The sequence below is a fragment of the Amblyomma mixtum genome, chromosome 1, assembly GCF_055824585.1.
Source record: "Amblyomma mixtum isolate Tamu chromosome 1, ASM5582458v1, whole genome shotgun sequence".
In the NCBI taxonomy this organism is placed as follows: Eukaryota; Metazoa; Arthropoda; class Arachnida; order Ixodida; family Ixodidae; genus Amblyomma; species Amblyomma mixtum.
This window is the reverse complement of record NC_143012.1, coordinates 202194247-202220474: the sequence shown is the minus strand read 5'-3', so window position 1 is coordinate 202220474 and position 26228 is coordinate 202194247.

The window sequence follows — 26228 nt, the reverse complement described above, 5'->3', positions numbered from 1 at the left end:
TAGCTCCTGTCCTAGTGCACACTCTCAGGCCAGTTGACTGCTATACAAGAATGATAAAGCACGATTGCGGCACAAAACAAGTCCTTCGTGTTAGGCGGTTTTGCTACGCTTCCGTTTGTAGTCTCTCTCTACGGTTCTCTTGTTCCGTCGGATTTTTTTTGAAGGCCGTATATATTCAGCAAAGGCTGAATGTCCCACCTGAGAGCTGGGCGCTTGCGCAGTAAGGGTTTACCTGATGCGCTGGACTCTGGGTCGACAACCTAACCCACAGTCGAAAGATACGGTGCGTGTACCTGTCTCTCTTTTGCCTTCTCCTGCAGCACTGTTAAGGAGGCACCTCCAGACTGTGGTAGCCAAGCGTGAGGCTTAAGTTTTAGTTGCTGCAAACTGACTAAAAAAGCGCATTTACTGCTTTAAGGATGGTGACCACGGCGTGTCAATCGATGAGACACGAAGAAAATTCATGTGTGATACCATCGCTCTACAAGCGATTTTCAAGGTAACTGAAGGTTTCAGGAAAATGCTTTTCCCAAAATTTTGTTCATTGCTTTGAACGACCACTGCCTAGGATCTCCCCCACACGGGCTACGTCCGTCGATACATACACGTGGGGACTGTAGACACAGTAGCATGCCTTTGCGCATGCGGGATTCTCTTCTCCTATCATGTGTGACATTGCAATAAATTAATTTTCATAACGATGATTGAGCAGCCTTACTACTTGGGTCTTACTTGGGACTAAATTGGACAGCAAACTATGTTCTGCTGAGAACCTTTCATGTCTGCTTTCGGCTGAGCGACCATTTATAGTGCCCGACTTACTCTGGCTCCAAAACAACCGTTGTTGTCGCATTTGTTTGGTCCGCATAGATATTTTTAACAGTTTTTCTGGCTACCCACAGCGGTTTAAAAACGTGTTATCACCATAAGTATTTAACGCTATTTTTTCCTTGCAAATTTGGACTGGGACGGAACCACCCAACTGATCTCTCTGTTGAATTTTGCATTCCAAATAATCAACATGAGTGGGGATTGTTAGTCGTCTCCGTAAAATGAACATTATGGTGTTGCTTGGCGTCAAGGAATTTCGGCCATGCGGCACTGTATCAGAAAGTTTTCAGAGAAAAGTGGTGACTAATTGTAAAGCCTGCTGCTGGTTTGTTCTATCGTTATGGTAACAAGAAGTAGCAGAAAAAGACAAAACTCGGGAAGGCGAATAAGAAATCCGCGTTATTTTACAGCTACAACATGCGTAGTATTTCCGGAAGTCTTATTTAGATTTAAATAAATTATCACTGTGAACACGTTAACTTAAATATATATCTACAATCTTTGTTCTGCCATGAAAGCCAAACAAAAATGCCTCAGCTGTGCGGCCAAACTTTCACTCTCTATGGCCTATTCTCTTATTATAGAGCTAGTGGCCTTTACGCCTTCAGAAACATGGAACAATATTTTCTGCCGCGTATTTCGTTGGGTGCAATCGCATCAGAATGACTTAAATCAAAAATTACGAATACGCTCATGGTCAAGCGCCACGAACATAAGAGGGATTTCACCGCCGAGAGTGAGCACCTGATTTAGACAAGGCAAATAGCATAGAAGGCTACTCAGAGAGCCCCTAATGATAAACAGTAATTCCGGGGTTGCTAAATGTGAGAAAAGTGTAGTCTCTTAATTCCGTTCACACTTAAGCTGCAGAACGGGATGTTTTTTTTATTAAATCTATAAACGACAGTTGGGCATGATTATGTGCACATGCACCGACGAGGACATAGGAGATAGTTTTTTCTTAATACACCCTATAAAAAAACATTGGCTGTATTGTAACCGAGATGCATTCGTTTTAAAAGAGTGTATTGTGACTTTCCCAAATTGTAATTCTGACGCGAAAATCAGAGACGATTTATGAACGTAACTATTCACGGCTCATATATAGACTTTTTTTTCCTAGGTAACAGACCATGCAACATGTTTTTGTCCCATAAGAAAGTGGCCTAAAATCCCCCGAAATGCCCTTAATGGACACATGTGTGACTCCTGACGTTGCTGCATTGTTTTAAGCCGCTGAATGTTGTAGTCTTCTTCATTATTCATTGTATCTTTCATTTTATGAGCTTTTTTCGCTCTATACTGAACTGCACCGTCGTGAAGTTGTGTTATGCATAAGCTCGTTCCTTCATTTCCACACGTCTTAGCATCCAGCAGTCTCATTTGACTTTTCTCCGTCTCCATTGTAGTGGCTTCCTGCATGCTGTCTCCTACAGCAGGTTGTGATTACAATGATGATGAATTTTACGGCGCAAGGGCTTCTGTGATCAAAGTGCACCCGGTCAGAAGGTTTTATTCTTCTACTCAAGGTGGGATCAAAAACCAAATTAACAAATATTTCACCCTACAGAAGCCAAGCACCAGGCAGGGGAATGGTTTACCGATGGTATCATTGCATGGTAAATGGCGACACTGGCGATCGAACTCCGTGCCTCCCGCATGCGAAGCGGGTGCTCAAATGAGTAAGCAAATGAGCTGCGGTTCCTACAGCATGTTGTATTGAGTTGTTCATGATTGTAGTGTTTCAATAGGTAGCACTACATTGTGTTGATGCTAGTTAGAGGTTGTATTAGTTTATGGAAGGACTCTGCTCCCGTTCTATCGCTTTCCCACTTTTTCATTAATGAGCCCTGCCCTTAACTCAAAATCCAAACAATGGCAATGTCCAATAGCTATCGACTTTGAGATCACTGTCAATATGCGGAAATAATAAACAGACAAAAGCGTAAATCAGAAAATAGCTCCCACAAAGTACGGACTGCTTAAGGCAGCATTGCAAGTGTGTTTCAAACTTTTCAGTAATACATACTGATTTAGGCCTCGCGCTGAATTCTTCCAAGGGTGTCTCAGGCAGCGTCGTATACAGAGGTTAAATTTGATAATCCTGGTATTGTCAATGATTATACTTTGCTTCCACGGAAAATGCCTTCTATGGAGCACCAGTGTACGTTTTTGTGCGCTTGCACCCTTGCTTTAAGTGGGGTAATGCAAATTTACCAACTCATTGCATTGTTATCATCATCAGCAGCAGCCGGACAGCGTCCACGGCACAGCAAAGGCCTCTTCCATTTATCTCCAATTTACCTTGTCCTGTGCCAGCTGCGGCTACCCTATCTCCAACAAATTCATATTGCGGGGATAGCTCTTAGGTTGATAGCTAGCAGCTTGATAGCTCATAGCTCTTGGGCATTTTCAGTTTTTCGGATGACTTTGAATGGCTTGAAGAAAAAAGTTCAGCCTCGGCATTTGAGACTGCTTACGCGTGAGAATGCGAAAACATTATTGTTCTTTGGTGCACTGTTTACGTTTAATGTTTGAACGTAGATTAAGGTTCTTTGTACAAGTTTATGTGTTCCCGTACTGGACTCGCACCAGACCGCAAACGTCCGGACCCCTCTCGCTGCACGGTGATGAGGGTGGAGGGGTTTGCATGTCATGGACGGAAGACGTAGACGTGAAAAAGCGGGCTGGAGGCAGTGCTCTCTACTGTCGGCGCAGTTTCCGGTGGCGCTATGTATGACACCACTCACACAAGACACGCGCCCGTATGACGCCACCCGGAATAATGCAAGAGCGTTAAAATAAGCTTTGCTAGCAACCAGAGAGAAATAGTGGTTAGCTTACCTGGCTCCCGTTAGGAACTGCAACGCGACCAAAGTGCCAAGTGGCCGACTGAGAACCGCGTTTTCTCCACAGTGGAAGAAAATTAGAAAATTCGACAGCGTTATTGATAGCGAGCACCTGAAACGAATACATTCGAAACAAGAAAACAAGAAAAATTAAGAACTTGTTTTGCATGTGTACCGGCTATTTGAGAGAATCCTGCCACTAATTTTTCCAAACATGTTTTTGACGTATTAAAATGGCTGCAGCATAACAGTAGTGTTAGTGGACATCAGGAAACAGGTGAATTTTGTGAACTATATATACTAATATCAACTCCTTAAATAACCTTAATTAATCATCATCATCAGCCTTTATTGACTACGCCCAATACAGGGCATACAGGGCAAAGGACGTTCCCATATATCTCCAATTAACGCAGACCTTTGCCAGTTGTGCCCACCATCCCCCCTCAAACTTCTTAATCTCACCGTCCCACCTGACTTTCTGCCGCACCTGCTACGCTGTCCTTCTCTTGGAATCCATTCTGTTACCGTCAAGGCCCAGCGGTTATCTTGCATTGGCATTACATGCCCTGCCTAAGCCCTTTTCTTTCTCTGGATTTCGACAAGGATGTCATTAACCATCGTTTATTCCCTCACCCACTCTGTCCGCTTCCGGTCTCTTAACGTTGCACCTCTCATTTTTCCCACAGCTGGCTGCGTTGTCTTAAGCTTAACCCTCTTTGTTAGCCTCCACGTTTCTGCCACGTATGTGATTAACGGTATAATAGCAGCTGTTGAGTACTTTTCTCTTGATGGATATTGTTAAACTGCCATTCAAGATCTGAGAGTGTCTGTGATATGCGCTCCACTTCATTCTTATTCTTCTAGTTATCTCCCTCTCGTAATCCGGATCAGCGGCTACTACCTGACCTAAGTAGACGTATTCCCTTGCCGCTTCCAGCACCTAGCTCGCTACCAATTCTGAACTGCTGTTCTCTTGCGAGACTGTTGTAGATTACATTGGTTTTCTGCATGTTACTTTTAAGACCTACCGCTCTGCTCTCCCTTGTCTAACTCATTGATCATGCTTTTCAGCTCATCTCCTGAGTGGCATAGCAGGGCAATGTCACCAGCGAATCGCAAATTACATAGGTATTGTTCATTAACTCTTACCCCCACAGTTTCCAATCCAGACCTCGGAACGCCTCCTGTGGATAGGCGGTGTATAGCATTGGCGAGATCGTGTCTCCCTGCCTGACACCCTTCCTTAATGAAATTTCATTGCTTGTTGGCATGGAACAGTAAGCTGATCGCTCTACTTTTTCAAGTCCTTGAAGTCTCCCTTCTTATGAATTAGAGTAATGTTAACCTTCAACCAAGCTTATGGCACCGTCCAGGCCGTAAGGCATTGCGTATTCAGGGTGGCGAGTTTTTCTAGCACAATCTCCCACCCATCCTTCAAGAGCTCTGCTGTTAACTGATCATCACCAACTCCTTTCCCCCTTCGCGTTTCTCCTGAGGCTTCATTTACTTCCTATTTCGTTACTGGCAGGATGCCCATGCTGTGCGCCACTGCCTCTCTCATTAACGTTCTGATTACATTTGCAACTATAGAGATTTATACAGAATTTTTCGGCTACTTTGACTACCTTATCGAAATTGCTAATTGCATTGTCTTCTTTGTCTCTTAGTGCAGACATCTGGTTTCTACCTTAGCCTAGTTTCCTCAGAACGACATTCAGGCGTCCTCCTTTATTTAGGGCATACTCTATTTTCTCCATATTATACTTTCTTATGTCTGCTACCTTGTCCTTATATGGTAAATCTGATAGCTTGGCCAGTTCTTTTTTATTTTAGGGGTAGACGATATCATGCTTTGGCGTTTTCGACCTGTACCCTGTCGAATCATCCTACCACCTACTTGTACTGAGCACTCCGTAACGGCATCTGTGAGATTATTCTTCATTGTTTGAAGAATCAGCTACAACCGAATATCTGTTCTGCAGATATCCTGAATTGCTCTACTTTCCCTCTCACCTCTAACTTGCGAATGGGCCTCCGCTTAGTTTGGTTTATTGGTTTATTGGGGTTTAGCGTTCCAAAGCAACCCAGGCTATGAGAGACGCCGTAGTGAACACCTCCGGAAATTTCGACCACCTGGGGTTCTTTAACGTGCAATGACACCGCACAGTACACGGACCTCTGGAATTTCGCCTTCATCGAAATTCAACCGCCGCGGCCGGGATCGAACCCGCGTCTTTCGGGTCAGCAGCCGAGTGCCGTAACCACCGAGCCACCTCAGCGGGTTGGGCTTCCGCTTCACTAATTTATTCCATTCCCTCTTGAGGTCTCAGCTAATTCGGGACATTACTATTCTGTGGTCGCTACAGTGGACCTTCCCGAGGATCTCCACGTCCTCTACAATGCTAGGGTGAGCGCATAGTACGAAGTCTATTTCATTTTTAGTCTCACCATTGGGGCTGGTCCACGTCCACTTCCTGTTTTCTCGTTTGAGAAAGAAGGTATTCATGATCCGTAAAGTATTGCTCTCTGCCATGTCTACCAACAACTCCCCCTGCTATTCTTGGAGCCTACGCCACAGTCGCCTACCGCCTAGTCTCCGGCCTGCTTCTTGCCACATTCGCACTGAAGTCACCCATTATTGCAGTGCATACTGTGATTTTACTTAGTTCCTTGCCGATTATCATCTTCATTGAAGTTTTCAACAATCTGGTCATCATGGCTGGATGTAGGAGCGAAGGTCTGTGCCACCTGAAGCTTGTACCTCTTAATAAGCCTAATTACAATAGCTGCAACACTCTCGTTAATACTATAGAACTCCTGATCTTGCCAGCCATATTCTGGTTGTTCAGCAATCCCGCACCTAGTTCTCGTCTTTCCGCTAATTCACGATAGCAGAGTATATGCCTGCCCCTTAGTACTGTATACGCCTCATCTGTCCTCCGCACCTCATTATGCCCTATGACATTCAATTTAATGCCCGCTAATTCCTCCAACAACACTGCTAAGCTAGCCTCACTCGATAAAATTCTGGCGTTAAAAGTTGCCTGGTTCAGTTTCTAATGGCAGCCTGCCCAGAGCCAGAGATTCTTACCTCCGTCCGCTGCGTCAAAGGCCTGACCGCTGCCTTGGTCAGTTACTCCGCAGCAGCTGAGTACTGAGGGCCAAGGGTTCATTGGTTTGTTCATAGACGGTTGTGGCCAAATACTAAGGGTGGCCAAATGATGCTCTTGTGAAGGAGAGTCTTCTCGGTTCTGGTCGCCAAGATCAAGTTTTTTTACTTAAACCAGAAGGAGAACTGCGCGGCAGCGCGATTCGAACCCCGTTCCTCTTGAAAGTGAGGAGGATGCCCCACAACTACGCCATCGCTGTATTCTTTTGGTTGTTACTGCTGGGTGGCTGGTTGAAATTAGGGATTGGCACATTGACGTTAATATGAGTCAAATCAGTGTTTATATTTTCTGTAGCGCAATTGCCTTCCGCGCTGTGGTACATCACGTCTTGTCCAACTGACGCGCCTTTTCCATGCGCGTCTCTACCGCGCGCACTGGAACGCCCCCTGTGGACGTCACTCCGTGGAGCGTGTGCCACGTGAACATCCGCGTCCAACCTGTTCTCGAATAACGCGTAGCGGCTTAGCAGATGCCTAGTTAACAGCCGCCGTGGTGGCTCATTGATTGTACCGCTCCGCTGCGGACCCCAGAGACGCGAATTTGATCCCGGCCGCAGCAGCTAAATTTCGATGGAGGCGAAATTCTACAGCCCAGTGTGCGCAGTGCACGTTAAAGAACCCCAAGTGGTCGAAATTTCCGGAGCCCTTCTCTGCGGCATACCTGATAGCCTGAATCACTTCAGGACGTTAAACCACCAAAAAAGCAACCAAACCAGATTAGTAGTTGTTTTTTTTTTACCTTCCAGTACTGTCAGAAAACGCTCGAGTTGAGCCGGCTCAGTTCGGTATACTTTTTCATGAGTTCACTTGCGTCGAACGGCTGTTCCCTTCAACAGAAACTGTTTTGTGACCCCAGCACAGCGTAGTACATCTGCTTCCGAAAATGAGAAAAACTGCGTCAAAACCATGAACAATAAGAAACACGTGACAGAACCGTCTCCAAGTCCAGTGCGAGGCAGGATCTACAGCATCACCAATCATATTCTACACACGAAGAGAAGACACAAAAACACTAAACATAGTATAGTGTGGGTTCCGATGAGGGGCAACGTTGCTGCAGACGAGTTAGCTCGGGGGTACGTCAACCGAGCAGACTCAACACTTTGCACCACGGGCACCTTTGACCCAGTTACACCCACGTACTCAGATATACTCGATCATTGCAGGGGGTCAGTGAGAAACGCTACCCAGCCCCACACAAAAGGCTTACCAAAGAGGAGGCGGTAGACTGGCGCAGACTACAACCCGGTACCTACCCGCACCTGTACTAACTACAAAAGATTTTCCGTACACAATATGCAGGCGAATGTCCGTGGTGTCGGGGTAAACATACACGAGAGCATGTCACACGGACCTGCCCTAAGGCTGACTTAGAGCCAAGAATAAACCACCCGAGTGTTAGGCAGTGGGAGCACTTGCTGACCAGCGAGGACGAGGAAGCGCAACGATTTCTCATACGCCAAGCCACGATGGCAGCAGTCAAGTGCGGCATCCTGGACAAAGGATCGACCACGGCGTCCAGTGACCGTAAGGGTCAAGAACACTTTAAATTTATCCGGAATAAATTTTTTTCCATCCATCCATCTTATGGGGCGTTTGTGGGGCAGTATCTTAATCATTGAAAAAAATGACGTCGCTGTGACCTTCAACGGGCGTAACTGCGTCACTAATCTATTTTATTAGATGCCTCATCTACGGTAAATCGTGCATGTTGATTTTTGCTATGAGGTCAGAAAGCCAGAAGTTTTACCAATCCATTGTTCTCGCCTTTTAGCGCTCTTCTACTCTTTCTGCTCTGTTCTATCCGTAATGAAATATCGAGTTTTTTTCATAAAATACTTTACTCTGTATTTTATTGGCAAATCTCCTTCCAATGCGTTTCGACGGAGGCGAAACGAAAAAGGCGCCCGTGTGCTGTGCGATGCTGGTGCACATGAAATATCCCCACGTGGTTGAAATTATTCCGGAGCCCTCCACTATGGCCCCTCTGTCTTTATTCTTTCAGTCCCTCCTTCCTTCCTTATGGCGTGGTTCGGGTGTACACCAAGATGTGCGACAAATACTGTGCTCCTTTTCTCAAAAAGCGATTTTCAAAAACCAATTTCTCCTCGCCTAAATACGATGCCTTAGGAATTGTATCTGCTCTTATATAACTCTTTGTATACATTGCGCCAGGCCACAAAAAATTTGACACATCATCTTGCAAAACCACGAAAAAATTGGCAATGAGCTTACTTCAAGCAGGGTCTTCTTATCACCTGAGACGATGTACCAAAATTCGACGCACTGCATGTAATTGTCGTTCCAGGGAAGCACGTCACTCCTGATCTCAGCGTAGCCTTCGCTCCACTGGCGGAAATTGCTGAGGAGCAAGTACGATCCTAAAAAAAGAGAACGCAGAGACAGGTACAGTAAACTGCTGCACGAAGGAAAAGAGATCACGTTGTGCGGAAAATCTGCGCCGCCAATGCTTGCAGGCAACACTTCACTCGGCTACACACTGCCCTCACGGAGTAGGAAAGAGTTACTTGTTTGCAAATGTTTTCCTATTTGTACAGCTCTAAATGCACCCTCACAAATCAGGCGGCATTTTACGCGCACGGAGTCTAGTTCTTCTCGTGATGAAGTAGGGTGGGATAGCTTCAAAACTTTTTCACACCACTGATGTACAGGTATCGACTCTTAAATCGAGCGTAATGGTTCACCTGGAGCAATGGACCCGTTTTTTTTATTTCCCTTTGCGCTTTACACTCTCCCATGCACAACAGCCAGTCCTCTATCTGTTAGCAGCTATAGAATACTTCGGCGTAAATGACACATGAGGTGCCTTTTAAAGAGCCTCTGTAAGCTATTCCAGCAGGTAAAAAAAGTCCAGGCGTGATTGCCTGCGTTTCGGACATGCCTCGAGGAGACCCGACGCATAGTGCCAAACGGCGCACCAAAAGGTCTTGTAACTTGCTCTGTATGGGTCAATAAATGATAAAACTGGTATCATTTAACATGGCTCGCCTTCTTATTCAATACTACGGTAAAATTTAATTGACTCAGCTACCATCCTGGTCATACGCCCATGCGCTATCTGCAGGAACAGTAAATAAAGCACGGAACCTGCAAAGAAAATTTGGTTTTGAAATGCTAATAGTTTATTCGCTTTGTAGCTGTTAAACACGACAAAAAAAAGTTGAACCCTGTTTGTCGCGCGCATCATTTTCTGACTGCAACGTTAATCTATCCCCCAATAAAATTATAATTTTATGAACATGGTCAGCTTACTTTCTCTACGAAAGTACGCCTGGTTTTAATTCATGTCCACACGAGGACACGCTTAGTGCCTTTTATTTACTTCTCATTAAATTCCGCTCATTCGTTCTGCTCGATTACACCAATAAAATTTAGAGGTGTAACAGTTGATCGGCCGTAACATCACACTGAAGAAAAACAACCAGTCTTTCTTTATTCGGCCGCCGCGGTGGCTCAGCGGTTATGGTGCTCGGCTGCTGACCTAAAAGACGCGGGTTCGATCCCGGCCGCGGCGGCTAGAATTTCTTTGGAGGAGAAATGCTAGAGGCCCGTGTACTGTGCGATGTCAGTGCACGTTAAAGAACCCCAGGTGGTCGAAAGTTCCGGAACCCTCCACTACGGCGTCTCTCATAGCCTGAGTCGCTTTGGGACGTTAAACCCCATAAACCAAACCAACCTTTCTTTATTGATCAAAGAACTTGAACAACTAAAAAAGATGGCAAATGAAAACTCGGTGCGGATCACCGCACAGGATCAGTACTCGAGGAAAAAAAACCTTGAGATTAAAGGCATTCCTGAGGACGAAAACGAAAATTTGGTTGATGTTCTTGGCAGGCTTGGTGACGCACTTGGCGAATCTATAACGCAAGAAGATGTTGAAATCTGCCACCGGGTGCCTGTGCGAAACACTGCCGCTGACCAGAAAGACGGCGACGACGATACTGTCGAAGAAAGGCCGCAGCAAAACACGAATAGAAACAGCAACATTGTAGTAGCATTCAACAACCGCGCTAAGCGCGATGCCATTCTTCAGAAAGCACGGAGAATTCGGTTCGGTGCAGATGAACTAGGTTTCTCAGAGAAACAGTCTGTCTTTGTTAATGAGCATCTGTGCCCAAAAATGAAAAAGTTGCTTGGGATGACAATTGGCAGGAAACGGGAGGTGGGCTGGCGTTACGCATGGGTAAAGAACGGCAGGGTTTACGCACGGAAAACGGAAACGTCCCGAGTTATCCGAATTGATTGTGAGTCCGACCTGGATAAGATGCGCAGCGCAACCCCTCTCCCAATGCAACCGCCTCTCCCTGAGTGCCTACGGCCTGCTCTTTTGTACTTGTCTGATTATTTTTGATGGCTGCTCCTAACGATGTTACCTGTCCTTCTGGCAACAGTTATATCAGTGTTCTGCATTGCAACGCCCAAAGTGCGCGAAAGAAAAACGACGAACTGGTTATGTTTCTTGCCGAATTCCGTTTCAAGTTTCAAGTTATTATGGTTACCGAAACGTGGTATTCTTCTACAGCTGATGTTTTGAATCTCCCGGGATACGAGAGTTTTTTTCTGAATAGGTCCCATCGACGTGGTGGCGGTGTACTACAGCTGGTATCAAAACAGTTTGCATGTGCTGTACAGCCAGACTTTTCTGAAATTAATGCTGATTACGAGGTTATAACGACTCAAAGTGAAAATAAGTTGTTTGCTGTCATTTACCGACCACCTAATGGGAACATAAACCGCTTTTTTAAGTTTTTAGAATCGCTCTTGAATTTCACAATTACAAATAAGCTGCAAATCATTATAGGTGGTGACTGTAACATTAATCTGTTGGGTAACACTGCTGCCTCGCGTGAATTTCAAATTTTGCTTACTTCTTTATCTTGTGGCAATGTTATAAAAGAGCCAACACGAATCACCGATCATTCAGAGAGCCTTTTAGATGTATTTGTGACTAATAATATGAGTGACTGTGTTAAGTCGGGCCGAATAATTACGGGACTAAGTGATCACTTTCCTATATACATAATCTACAAATGTAATACATTTCTTAAGAGAAAGATTAGCCACTCCGATTCGTACACTGTCAGAGATATAAGTTCCAGGACCCTAGAGGTGTTTAGGAATGAAATAAGCAGTTTAAACTGGAGTCCGGTTTTTGCGTGCAAAACTGCTCAGCAAGCATATGAAATATGTCTCTCATTATTTAAGTCATGCTATCACACATGTTTTAGGCTGAAAACTGTAAACAAATCTAAAAAGTTACGCAAGCCTTGGATGACAGATGAGCGCTTTAAAATGATTAAGAGAAAGGAACAACTATACGCAAAGTTCGTGAAGACAAGGAGCTTAGATGACCTCTCAGCTTTCAAAAAATACAGAAATTCTGTCACAACCACTTTGCGTAAAACAAAAAATGCGTATTTTGAAAACTTATTTAACAATTCAACTAGTCAGACTGATGTTCTATGGCGCGAACTTAACAAACTATTGAATACTGGCACACGTAACAATCAAGTACTTCAACTAACAGTAAATGCTAAAACACTAGAAGGGAAGGACCTAGCGGACGAGTTTAACAAATACTTTACAAATCTTTCCTCGGGAACACTTATACAAGACAGCGCTGAAATTAAAAAATATTTAGGTGCACCCAATCCTAAATCTGCCTTTTTTGAACCGACTACTGATGAAGAAATTTACTCTACCTTTATGTCCTTAAAGAATAGTAAAGCCCGGGACATTGATGATCTTGAAATTAAACCCGTTAAATACGTCTTAGACCTGCTGACTCCGGCTCTTTGTCACATTTACAATACTTGTTTACATACTGGTACCTTTCCAGATATTATGCAGTGTGCAAGAGTAGGAGTGATATATAAATCAGGCGATCAAAATAACTTCTCAAATTATCGACCGATCTCAGTGTTACCCGTTTTTTCCAAAGGTCTAGAAAAAATAATATGCAAGCGAATCACCAGTTTCTGTGATAAGCACAAGCTTTTATCTCCACAGCAATTCGGGTTCCGTCGAGGTATGTCCACTGAATTAGCTTTGTTGACGCAGAAGGAATTAATACTTAGAGGGTTTGAAAATAACAAAATGACCCTAGGTATTCTGATCGATTTCTCGAAAGCATTCGACAGAATTGACCACAAAATTTTGTCTACAAAGTTAGAGCATTATGGATTTCGAGGAGTTTCTGGTAACCTTCTCAAGTCATATTTAAACCACCGTAAACAATGCGTCGTGATTAACAAAGCTCACTCTTCCCTATTAAATGTCACTTCAGGTGTGCCGCAAGGCAGTATACTCGGACCGGTTTTATTTAATATTTACATAAATGATATATTAAACACCAGCACACTTGCATCTTACATCATTTATGCAGACGACACAAGCATTTTTTTCCAGTCAGCCAGTATTGAAGAACTCACTGATTTCGCAAATGTTACACTTAAAAAATTCTCTCAATGGACTGAAATAAATAGTTTACAAATTAACGTTGCTAAAACAAGAGCCATATTATTTACTCCTGTAGAGAAGGTTATCAGTCGGGATATCGACATAAAACTCTGTTCCGAACAAATAAAAGTCGTTAAAGAAATAAAAACATTAGGTGTGACGTTCAATCAACATCTAAACTGGAATGCCCACGTGGAACGCGTGGCGGGAAACCTGGCAAGAGCTTGTGGCGTACTGTGTAAGTTTAGAACGATGCTTCCGACTAAAATTAAGTTAATCCTTTATAATTCAATTTTCGCTCCCCATATTAACTACTGCAGTCTTGTATGGACGGACACAACTCAATCCAACCTTACCAAATTGATGCTATTACAAAAGAAAGCAATTCGTCATGTAGCAAATGCCTCATATGACGCCCATACAAGAGAACTTTTTGCTTCGTTTAACGTACTCCCCATACACCACATACATAAACGTAACCTCGTTATGAAGTACAAACACAGTATTCAAACTAACAACGAAGCTTTCCTCAACTTATGTAATTTACATCGACCTTTAGAAGTGCCCTACATATTCAGAAACAGAGAACACTGGTCTATACCTTCTTCCCGCACTAATCAGGGTCGGCACATGCTGCAGTACCACATGCCTACATATTTGAATTTCCTACAAAATAAAAATATAGATATACATAACCTTAGCAAATACAAGTGGCAGAAATACCTTATTCTTGAAGACATATGAGTTTAATTATATTTTTCCGACACAAACTGCTTTTGTACTGCGGATGTATTGTATCTTTCTATCATCGTCTATTTTTCTGCTTCTATTATGTGAACTTGTGTACACCCGATTATATTTGACCCTTTGGAGCTGCTGACGCGATTTTTTTTGTTTGTTTTCCTGCTAGATATGTTTCTTTCATTTTCTGTGCGTTGAATTGTAATCTTATTATGTATAAATAGTCTGGTTGTAAGTCCTATATGTATATATATATATATGTGTGTGTGTGTGTGTATGTGTGTATGTATATATATATGTAATAACGTGACAGTCTGTTAGCCTTGTCAGTTAGGGGTGGGAGCCTCGTCAAGCTACTGAGTTTGTGGCTTTTTGCTCCTACCCTAGCATTTCTTTTCTGTTTCAGGACAAAATGCTGAATAAAGTTGATTGAAAGTTGATTGAAGATGCTCCAATACCTATGGACGCTATCTGCCTACAGGAAGCCGGCACTAAACCCACCCTCATGTGATAATATATCGTTATAAAGGATGCATCCGGCAGGGTTGCACCCTTGATCTCAAAGACGGCCGTGGCTGTACAGCATAATATGGACTACCCCAGTTTAAATCACGTCCTAGTTGAGACCATCCTTCGATAATGTGGTGGACAAAACAATTTGATTATTTATCTGTACAGACGACCTCGTAACAGACGAGACGGCTTCACAGCAATTATACAGGAAGTTGCTCGTATGTCAGGCTCAAACTAACCTGTCATACTTTAAGATCTGAACGCTCCCACAGTACTTGTGGATACACGGTAGACTCTCAGAAGGGCAAACTTCTCCATAACTTTTCACCAAAAGCCCGCTGCATGGTGCAGCCTGCACACTACGGAGCGGTTCAAGCAGCCAAAACCATTGCAGAGAAACAAGACTCTGCTGTGTATTTCGCAGGTACATTACGAACTTTCCATTTTCATTCTTGCATTTCGCCACTAACGGCTTTGTACTGCTACAGCCTAGCAATGTGATTAACCAATCAGCACCCGGCTATGAGGCCACTTCTTTAACAGTGTTTGCATAATCACTCTCTGATAAACCGCCTGGGGCAATGAAAGAAAATGCGAAGGTCTTGGCAAACATGACACAGAAGCTAGCATGATTTCAACAACGATAAAACATACATCCGTGGTGTCGCACCCGACCAGAAGGAACTGAAAGTATCAACTGATTTCATCAATAATATGTTTGAAGAACTTAAAAGTAGTTTACTGAGTGTTTGTTCGCAGCTTACTTCAGCGAAACAACAGCGAGAGAGACCTGTAAAGAAATCAAGGAGCTATAAACTCCAGTGTGCCAACTGCGCCACGAATTTATTGACATGAAGCAATACAGTCGCAGAAACAACATCGAAATCAAATGCGTGCCACTCGCTGCTGATGATTCAGTACCAGATGTGATTTCAAAAATTTCTTTTGAACTTGAGATGAAAATTCACGATGAGGAAATCAATGGTACCCCTGATACGTGTAAAAACAACGTTGTACCGAACACACTGGTGAACTATATCTCATGAGGGACGATAAAAAATTTTGCAGCCGGCACGAAAACTGAAAATCACTACATATGCTCTGGGTCTTAACTACAGTGTACCGGCGGACATAAGCGAGCACCCGTTTCCAGAAAACAAGAGACTTCTCGGTAATTCTCTGAGGAAGAAGAAGGACAAAAGCTGGAAATTCGCATGGACAGGCAATAGCAATATCCTAATCAGGAAAACTGAGACGTTTAAAGTTTTGCACGCACATAACTAAAGAGGAGAACCTTCACCAAATGGCGTAGGCCAGTGACCCTACCACGCAAAACAGTTTTCGCCATTCATCACAAATATGTGTTTTACGACTGCGGAACATAACCTTGAATAAGTGAAATCACTTTACCTTGTCCCAATGCAGTATTCCAAGTCTCCATAAAAATTAAAACTCTGCTAACACAGTTATCTGAGCACAAATTCCTGTTTGATTTAAGGAGACTAACAATTTTACTTTTACATTATCGGCTCCCGAGTGTATACTGCAGCTGCGGTATTAGCCTTACTAACTATATTTCTGAAGCAAATCGAATCACGGCTACATCGGCCGCAACTTTAGAACACGTTTTGGGCAACACTGCCGATATAATTTTAGAAAGTCTTTCTCGTGCGTATATCAGACCATTTAGCAGTATTTGCATTCCATTGCGCAAAACTGACTGGTGGCAGCAGTTAAACGTCTTCACAAAAATTCAGAATCAATCACCACTTATCACGTAATGAACTCCTACAGAGAAAATACAGCTGTGTCCTTAGCTACGGTGTTAATGCTGCACTTTTGAAGTTTATTCCAGTTGTAAGTGATTTAATAACACAGTGTTGCACGTATCCTAACGGCAGGTAGAGCAAACCATGACGCCCCTGGATGACTCCCGTCATCCTTAATGCGATAAAAAAAAGACGCGTGATAAAATTAAAGGAAGACGCAAAAAAAAACGATTTCGACCTTCAAGGGTTTCTGCTGTTTGGAACATAGTGGTCGCAATGATAACAAAGAGAAAAAAAAAGAATTTAATACATCACTTATGGGACGCGCCCAAGAAAATACGAAAAAAAGTGTTCCAGGTTGTTAATAAAATATTGAAATAAAATTTGAGTAGAGAATTTTAATACGTACTTCTTGAATATCGGAACGCAACAAACTGGTTTGGTTTGGTTTACTGGTGTTTAACGTCCCGAAGCGACTCAGGCTATGACGGACGCCGTAGTGAAGTGCTCTGGAAATTTCGACCCTTTGGGGTTCTTTAACGTGCTCTGACATCGCACAGTACACGGGCGTCTAGAATTTTGCCTTCATTAAAATTTGGCCGCAGCGGACAAGATCGAACCCGCGTCTTTCGGGTCAGCAGCCGAACGCCATAACCACTGAGCCACCGCGGCGGGGAAAGGAACGCAACAAACTATCCTAGTGGGCTTATATAGGGGCGTCCCAAGTACTGATATAGCGGAACACAATTTTTAGCTTGATGCAACAGGTACTTTAGGAATGGTTACAATAGTTTCTAGCCTGACCAATCGCAAAGCTCCAGGATCTGAATGCATAAGCGTAAAGGTTCGCAAGTACAGTTTTAAGTTTTTGGCATCTATAACGGAGGACTTGTTCATTTTTTGACGATCACAAAAGGGTGAACAACTTGATGTTTTAAAGTTAGCAAAAGTCACCCCAGTTTATGAAGATGGATATCTTACCAACCCATGCGGTTACCAATCCATATGGGTGTTAAGCACTGTCCGCCACTGTATTTGAGAAAATACTATGAGTGCGACTACAAATATTCTTGGAAGAAAATAATGTAATTATGGGTTCACAGCATTATATCACACCTCAAAGGTCAACGGCGACTGCGGGGATGGAAATAACGCAGCCTGTTTCCTGTTCATTACACAACAGTAATCCAGCATTGGTTACATTTTTGGATCTTAAAATCGGTTTCGATACCACAGTGCAATCAATTTCGGACAAATAATAGCAATACGAGTTAAGAAGACGAACTCTCGGATTGTTAACTATTTAAAGAGCCGTCAGCAGTGCATTCGTATAACAAATTTTCGTCCTCACGACTTACAATTTTAACAATAATACCTGTGGGTTCTGTTTTGGGGCCAGTTTTCCTTTCTCGACGTTAACGAGGTAGCCTAAATTACGCGGGCATCTAATACCATCGTCTTTACTGATGATACTGACATGTTTAGTTTGTTGCACAAACACAAACTGGGCTTCATAGTGAACAAATAATTAATAAACCGGTAAGTGCGGCTAAGGACAAATACCTGAATATATTAACACCTTTAAAATAAAGTGCATAGTATCTTGCTCTGCCTACCGGTATATTGACGCGCAATTGCAAAAATTTATTTCAACAACTGTTTATTGAATGAACTTCATAGAATAAAATATTTAGTTGTTGCATTGGACCATAGCCAGAACGGAAAACTAGATATTGCGCATGTATATATACCAAATTAGCATCATCATGTTATGCTCAACTCAGAAGCAGAACGCACTTTGATATACATATTTCTTTTGAAAATTATTTATTAAACGATTTTTCATTACCATCTTGCTTTTTGTTGTAATTCATGGGCTTCTACTTTTAAAACATAGTTGTATCCCATTATGCATCTCCAAAAACAGTATTACGCGTTGCGACATTCTCCAACAGGTATCAAGGAAGCCATCAACTTTATCAAGAACTTAAAATACTTCCATTCATACTTGTGTTTCAGGTAAGTAAATTAAATACGGTCGTCGACGTAGTATCCAACAAACATCCATTCACAATCCATATTATTACTACGCCTACCAGTAACACTAGGAATGTGCGCCAACTATATTTCATCTCCCTTTAACACCCAACCATTACGGTCAGAAACTGGCGCAGTTCTATGGAGCAAAATTTGGAATAAGATCCCGCTTGAGGTTAAAATACCAAGGAACATTGAATGCTCTGTAAGATTTTTCTTCCTGATGTGTAGGAGTTATAACCAGTATTTCTTGTTTTGTTGGATTCTTTTTTGTGTGTGTTTGACTAGCAAGCATTCCCACTGCGTGGATTTCTGTTCTATTGCTCTCTGCTGCCAAGCGTGCGTAATTATGGGCCCAAACTAGCTTTGGCCAGAGAGCGACCAGATTTTGATGTACTATTTACATGTTGAATAAAGCAAATAAATATCCCTCAAATCTATCTCTGACAATTTTATCGCTCTATATACATCTCGTGCAGGTCAACGAAACGTTTTGCTCAGATTTGGTAAAGATACCAGAATTATTTCCTGTGGTCTCAGGATTACGGACGAATAGCAAAGTATAAGCTGGATAGAGCGCTTTTTATATATTTGTACACAAAATATTACCAAAATTCTTAATAATAATGTAGGTACTAATTTCAGTGTGGCTGTCAAGAGCGCACAAATACAGTCTTATTGATGATATCTCTGTCGTATAGTCGGGGCCTTCAGTCACAAGGCGGGCTGCACGGATGTATTCGCTCATTGCTTAAAGCTGTTTAAAATCTATCGTAAGCTATTCCTCATCTATAACTGCTCAAATTTACTTTTGAAACGGATATAGTAACTGCCTCATATACGTCAGTACTAGTAGGCCTAAAGCAACATAACTGGTTGATCAGCAGGACAGTAATAATATTAAATGTGAGGTCACTGAGAGAAACACTCCAGAGTTCTACCGCAATAAAAATCTGAAATTGTTTTTGAGTAAAAATTATATAAGCCGAGTCTTTGCGCAACCGCACTTTCCCTTAATCCATGGTTTTATTACCCTGAAAATGCTCATACCTTCCCCATTACACTGGTTATGCAATGCCTACGAGTACATAATAGATTGTGGTCGAACAGAATTAAATGCTGATCCTTACTTCATGAACATGGTACATTTCGGTGCTTATGTGCCACAAATTCTCTATGTTCTTACCGATGACATGACTGTGGTTGCTTGTCCAGTGCCTTTTCCGATCGTCAGCCTGCCGCGTTCGGTGACTGAAGTCTAACGGTGCTTTGAGCTTTTCAAGTGATGAATATTGGCACGGCAACTCCAGCTAAGTATTTTAAATTTTAATGTATCACACATCATTTCTTTTCAGTCATACTTCTTTCTGAAAGAATTATTTCATACCTCTCAAGCAAATGAGGTCATAATCTATTTTGTACATTGTGTGTCCAAAATTTGTCGCGTTAGATCTCGGCAGTCATTCCTCAGATCTGCAGCCGCTAGATTTCTAGTGCCGCCTTTACCCTTCTCACTGGTAGTCAGGCTTGGCTTTCGGTTTAATAGCGAGAGATATAGCTATCTACCGGCGCAAATTCTGTTATTAATAATTTAATATAATAATATTTTGTTCCTCGAACTACATTATGAAATCCATAGTGACATTGACGTCTCACTCTTTTCCAATATGTATGTGGTTGACGCTCGTGCATATTTTCCTTTTTCCCTAGTGCTGGCTTGTTTTGTAATATAGTCCTCAATTGGTTTCTGCGTTACATCTTGTAAGGTTCAATGCCCTCCATTTGCTCAATACTGTTCACAGCCAGTAACTCTTACTTAGAGTGGTCGCATGGCATACTTGCTGCGGGGCTTTCCCCGACATGCCACTTTGGTGCTGTGCGCCGCCGCCCTTACATCAGGCATCCATCCGACTCCTCAAGATGCTATCTGCTTCTTTATTTCTAAATGTGCTTTTTTCCTTTAATTTTTTATCCAGACAAAACCGGCACATTCCATTACAATGTGGACGTTCCGTCAAAGAGTGGGCTACGTCCCAAAATGAATACATGGTGGGATGCACAGAACGGAGAATTCTCTATGAAATTTCACAAAAAGAATCTTTGGGCGGTGTCATGCGCCACTCTTAATAGAATGAAAACGCCCGTCAAATAATTAAAAACATTGCGCTTATCATTTTGTTTAAGTGCACACACAGCAGCACAGATATTCACCAAACTTCATTCGAACGCCGTAGTACTGAATGCGTTATCCTCACCGGCTCTTTCTTTGTGGGGGCGATCACCGGCAGGCATTGCTTGCGCAGACTTTACGGTCCTTCCACCGAGCATCCAGTGAAAAGGTAGCGAGTCTTTTTCTTCCCAAGAGCACCAGCCATCTTCAAAGCCGCATATGTCGTCCCTCGAAACTGCAAAATCTGTGTTACCAAAATGCGCTATTGTAAACATTTTACACGTGTTGCTATATCTTAGCGGGGTCAAGTTAAGCGTACAGAAAACTAGCTGCATTTAGACGTGATAAAACTCATAGAAAATTTGAAAAAAGACGCAAGAAAAACTCGTAATTTTTATTGCGTATGAGAGCCAATCCTACAACTGGGAATATAGGGCGGGATTCCATTGCATTGCAAAACTTTTCTTGTCCAACAGAAAGGGGAGCTTTTTGCGCTCCTCGCCCAGACGACAGCCAAGACGACTTGACTCTTGGCGTCAATATGTTCAAGATGATTAAAATTATCTCGCTATGTGTGCAAACATGTGTTATTATGTACAAGTTATTTAGCAGAAGTAGAACCAATCTTTTTTTTTAACATTCTCTTTGAATTACAGAGACAGCTTCATCGGCATTGCAACACCAAATGGTGGCGCTTCGAAAAAAGACGAAAAATGTAACTAGTGAACTGTTCAGTAATTTCTAATGGATAACTTTATAACCATTCTAAATAGGGGCTTCGTTGCAACCGCAGACTTTAAGCTGGCCCTTTGTAATAGCTGTATGAAGTTTCAGGAACCTGAAGACTCGGCTTAAAAAGATTAGGCATCCGCCTGTGATTTTCAAAACCTTCCTTCATTGGCGAGCAGGGTGCAATGCCCACCTCTACACGTCAGTTTATGGCACATGTGCCACATAACCGTCTCTGTCCCGTCCACGATACGGCCCTCGCCCGCTGTGGCTTCTCCGGGTAATACAAGAAAAAAGGTAACATGGCAATTGCTACAATTCCTAGCAATTCCTGGTAGACGCCTAACTCTAATAGCTGAAAAGTAATGTATCAGAAATTAGTTAACCAGCATAATAATAACACGGTTCAGATGTTTTCTGATGTCGGCCAACACTGGTTTTAAAACGCCACAAAAAGCATCTGCCAACACTTGTTTTAAAAGCCACAGAAATCATCTTTATGTCTGAAAAAAAAAGAATACTTTTATATACTCTGATTAACATTCGCTAAAACCGCCGATATATTTGCCTGTGTGCGTGTGCAGCTGGGGACGGTAAATCTTGAAGACCAGCACAAAACAGACAATAGACCAACAAAAGAGAAGATGGCATGGGCGCTAACAACTGAAGGCTTAATGAAAGACTCAGGAAATAAATGAGGTCAAAACGCGCAAAAACGACACAAAACACACAAAAACATTAATGATTGCACTGCAAAGGAGAGGCATTATTCAAGAAACGCTATCTTGTTTCCCTGTAAAGCAACGGACGGTTTAGCCACGCATGTGTCCGAGTTCTTGTGATGCAATATGCTTCGAAAATTTCCCTGCCTATCTGGTTACTACTCTTGCATGCTATCGACATGTTACGCAAATCCTCAAGCCAAGGATGATCATGTTCTTCGCATTCGCAGCGGTCCAGCAATAGATTAGGAGAAGGGGATTGTTATTCGAGGTCCAATAACCAGTTTTGTTTTTAATGAAACGTTCTTATGTGATTGGATAATATTCGATCACAAAGAAATTTGAATTAGTTTTCCAGAAACGATGTAGTTTTTTTTTAAGGGGGGAGGGGGGGAGAACAAATTATATTGTCACGCCCCACTCAGCCACCACGTTTGAAGAGAATAAGGAATGCGGGCCACCGCGTGGAAGGTGAACGAAGCTGAAGACGCGCCAAGGCGTTTGCCTGGCACCATGCTTCATTTCCTCTAGCCGGAGCAGCCTTCACCTGTAAATAAACCCATTCCAACCACAACAATATTTGGTGCAGGTACTACAATTTGGTTCGAAATCAGATTCATGAAACGCTTACGTTGAACTTTCACAGCCTTTTGATTATCCATAATCTTTTAATAATACTTAGACAAAAGGTACTTCTAGCACTCCGAAATGGGCCTTGACAGTGCTTTAATCCCAGAAACAAGGGGATTGTTTGCGTATGTCGGAGAGCTAGTCCTGTCTGCACTCTGTCATATGATTTACGCTGCCGAAATGCTGTAATTCTTGCAACAAGAATATTTAAATTCAGTACTGAGCAGGAAAATCAAGAGCAACTTCGGAGTGAAATCAAGTGGCCGAAAAGCTCACATGTCGCTAATATTATTAAAATAACTTTGAAGTTAGGCCACACAGTTGCTTCAATCAAGAACGAGAGGTCCAGTTCAGCACGTGCGATGCATGAAGGAAGGCAGAGGTATGAACGGAAAACATTGTTTTGCATTTTCGCTTTGTACAGGATTCAACAGCTGGGTTTACATATGCTGTAAATCGTTTTTCACGTGTGTTGCCACGTCGTATCTGTCGACGAGGTGATTCCTCATTATTTAGAAGATGTTTCATGAGTCGGCAAATGCGTGCCTGTCTCAGTCGCAAACAAGGAACAACATCAGCACAACGTGTCCAGCTATATTTCAAAGAAAATTTTCCCAGTAACAGGTTCCCTGAGCGATTTTTTCGAAAAGTGTTTCATCTTCCGCGGGAAAGCATAGAAAAGAATATCTTCTATTTGACTTAGCTATTGTAAGGCAACACATGGAGGTATTCCTGCCGAACCGTAGTTCAGCCACGTTTCAGTGGACCGAATACTAAAATTGTAGCTTGATGTTGGTTTCTTATTCAGTTTAATCGAGGATACTATCCGGCGTCGGGAACGGATTGAAACTATTAAACATTTTTCGGAAGTTTACCGTCAGGAGCGCACTATTTTTCCAGCTGAATCCTTGTTTTTTTTACCAGTTAAGCAAAGCCAGGTTCGCGTGCGCTCTAACTCGTTCTGATTTTTGTTCCTTTCGCGTTCTCTTTGTCAATTCTGCTTTTGCAAGACCACGCGGCTCAAGTCAAATTTAAATTACCCTACATGGAATTAAAAAAATTTCAAGGTCAAACACATCGACTATAAGTACTTAGCGATGAGGCTTTCGAACTCTGCTGAGAAAATTCACTCATAACCGCAGTTTTCAATGCAATTTACATTTCAAGAAGTATAAAGAATAGTCAGTGAAGGACGAAGTTTGTTGGAAGAAACACATCAAAGAAAATGGCCCAAAAATTAAAAGCTATTTCTACTTCTGGGGCAATTGCTTGCAGTAGTCGGTCAACATATACTCAGTTATGATGTGTCCACTGAGAGTGCCACTGAAGGAAATGAATTGTAATTTTCACGAACCATGGGGATATTTTATAACCTTAATGCAAAGCAGAAGGCGCAAGAGGTGAAGATTACTTTTTTTAATATACTGGGCGTTTCACCTAGGACTTTGCGCAACTTTTAAAAATAGCTTTTTAAAAAGTTAGGAAAATGTTTCCTTCGGCATAGAATTGTCAGTGCTGGAGTACATAAGCATACAGCTAAGACTTGCTAATGAGCAGGCAGGTCAACTAATAGTGAATAACTACTTTTTAACTATTGCAGTTAGGCTCCTTAATTATTGAGAGAGTGAAGCCTACTCTAAGTAATATCCATATTATTTTTTCAGAATTCCGAAAACGCGGTTACCTTCGACGCTGTGGCCTGACGAATTTTGGCTATTCGACGAGTTAAGTGCACTGGAGTGGTTGCTATGCCTTCTTGGGTTTCTTGGGCAACAGCGATGAGGGTAACCGCGTTTTCTAAATTCCAACAACTGATATGGATACTAGTGTATACTAAGTCAACGAGTAATATTAAGTCTTAATATTGAATATTAAGTCAAAGAGTAAAACTCACATCAAAAAGAGGCATATCCTGTCCCCTGTCCACCTTGTGTGCACGGTACGGCTATGAGCATTAACAATTCGCACCTTATGTTCCCCCCTGCGGCTTGAATATGTTGGCTAACGTAGGGGGCTCACCTGTTTTGTCCGCGCATGTATACACCTGGATGTCGTCAATGGCGCAGTAGGTTGCGTATAAATACTCATCCAGCTTCAAAGAGCAGATTAACTCCACCTGCGCAAATAAAATTACACGCAGTTTTTTATCCCTGCTTATGGGTTCTTAGCTGCACAACTCTTACGGGAAGACGATGTTCACGGTCTTGAAGAATGAAACACATCGATTTAAAACAACAGCTGATTTTATTGCCTGGCAAATAGTTGGGCTTACAGACTAGAGGATTTACAGTTTAAAAAGTTTGCCCAATGATGTATGAGAAAGGATGTGCATCACTAAAAATTTGTGTGTGGGAGAATGGTCGTGCCTCTTTAACAAACCTCTCACATTATTCTGCGCGAAATTGTTGGAATATTAGCAGCATATGCCAAAGAGGTAAATCCAGAATTTCCAGGTTTTTCAAACTGCATATGACCCCACAGCCTTATAGGGCCTTCGACATTAAGGAGCAGTCTTTTACGCTACCGCAAGCTAATTTTTTGTTATCTCGAAATATTCATGTTTTTAATCAATTATTGCATTTCTCTAACGCGATACTAAAGCATTTTTGAAGGTCAAAATGAAACATGCGAACCACATGCTTCAACGCTCATTGACTTCCAGTTGCATAGACAGTGTACGTGAAGATGCAACACTCTGTGAATTGAAGCAAGCGGTTGTGCAGCGTGTGCACTGAAGGCTGAAGTCTTACCCTGAAGTCACTGTTAGCTTTGAAGGAGACATCCACTCTAATCCATCTGTCTCGAACCAGTGCATGGGATTCTCTTTTCCATATGGTGCGACTCTCATTCAGCTCTTCTGGGAAGAAACATTGACAAGGGCCGCCAGTGCAGGCAAAACTATTATCACTGACAACATCCTGTGAGAGTGTCATTTATTGGTTCTTTTTATACAAATGTGTATGCAAAATTTACATCAATATGGGCATAGCCAGGCGTGTTTTTCATTTTCGGGTTCTTCCAGCCTACTTAAGAAACAAGCACATTCATGCACTTTAGCGTGAAATAACGCAAAACATAGATGAAGTGCACGGAATGGGGTGCCACGACAGATGTATGAGCTCCTGCACGCGTTAATGAATGTGTTACATTACTGAAGGGTACACGCTGACCGTATAGCTCGTTACTTCGCACGAATCTTGGGCCGGCACCAGCCTGCCGCACCTTTCACGCTGATACCTGCGCATTCGCAGCAGCACGAGCTTTCCTCTTGACACAAGAATGAAAAGGCTCGTCGCATCCCAATGGCATCCACCCCTGACACCATTCTGGCCGCGCAGCGCGGTATAAAAAGCGCGGGTTGTTTTCATGGATGCTAATATATTGTTGTGATCTTCATTATCATCATCATTAGCCAAGCCTACGTTCCCTGCAGGGCAGAGGTATTTCCCGTTGGTGTCAAAGTAGCCCTATTTTGCGTCAGCTGTGGACATGGTATTTCAGCAGTTCTACTTAGTTCATCTGTCTGTCAAACCACGTAGATCTCTTCCGCCCTCTGCTACCATTCCTCTCGCTTGAATCCATTGT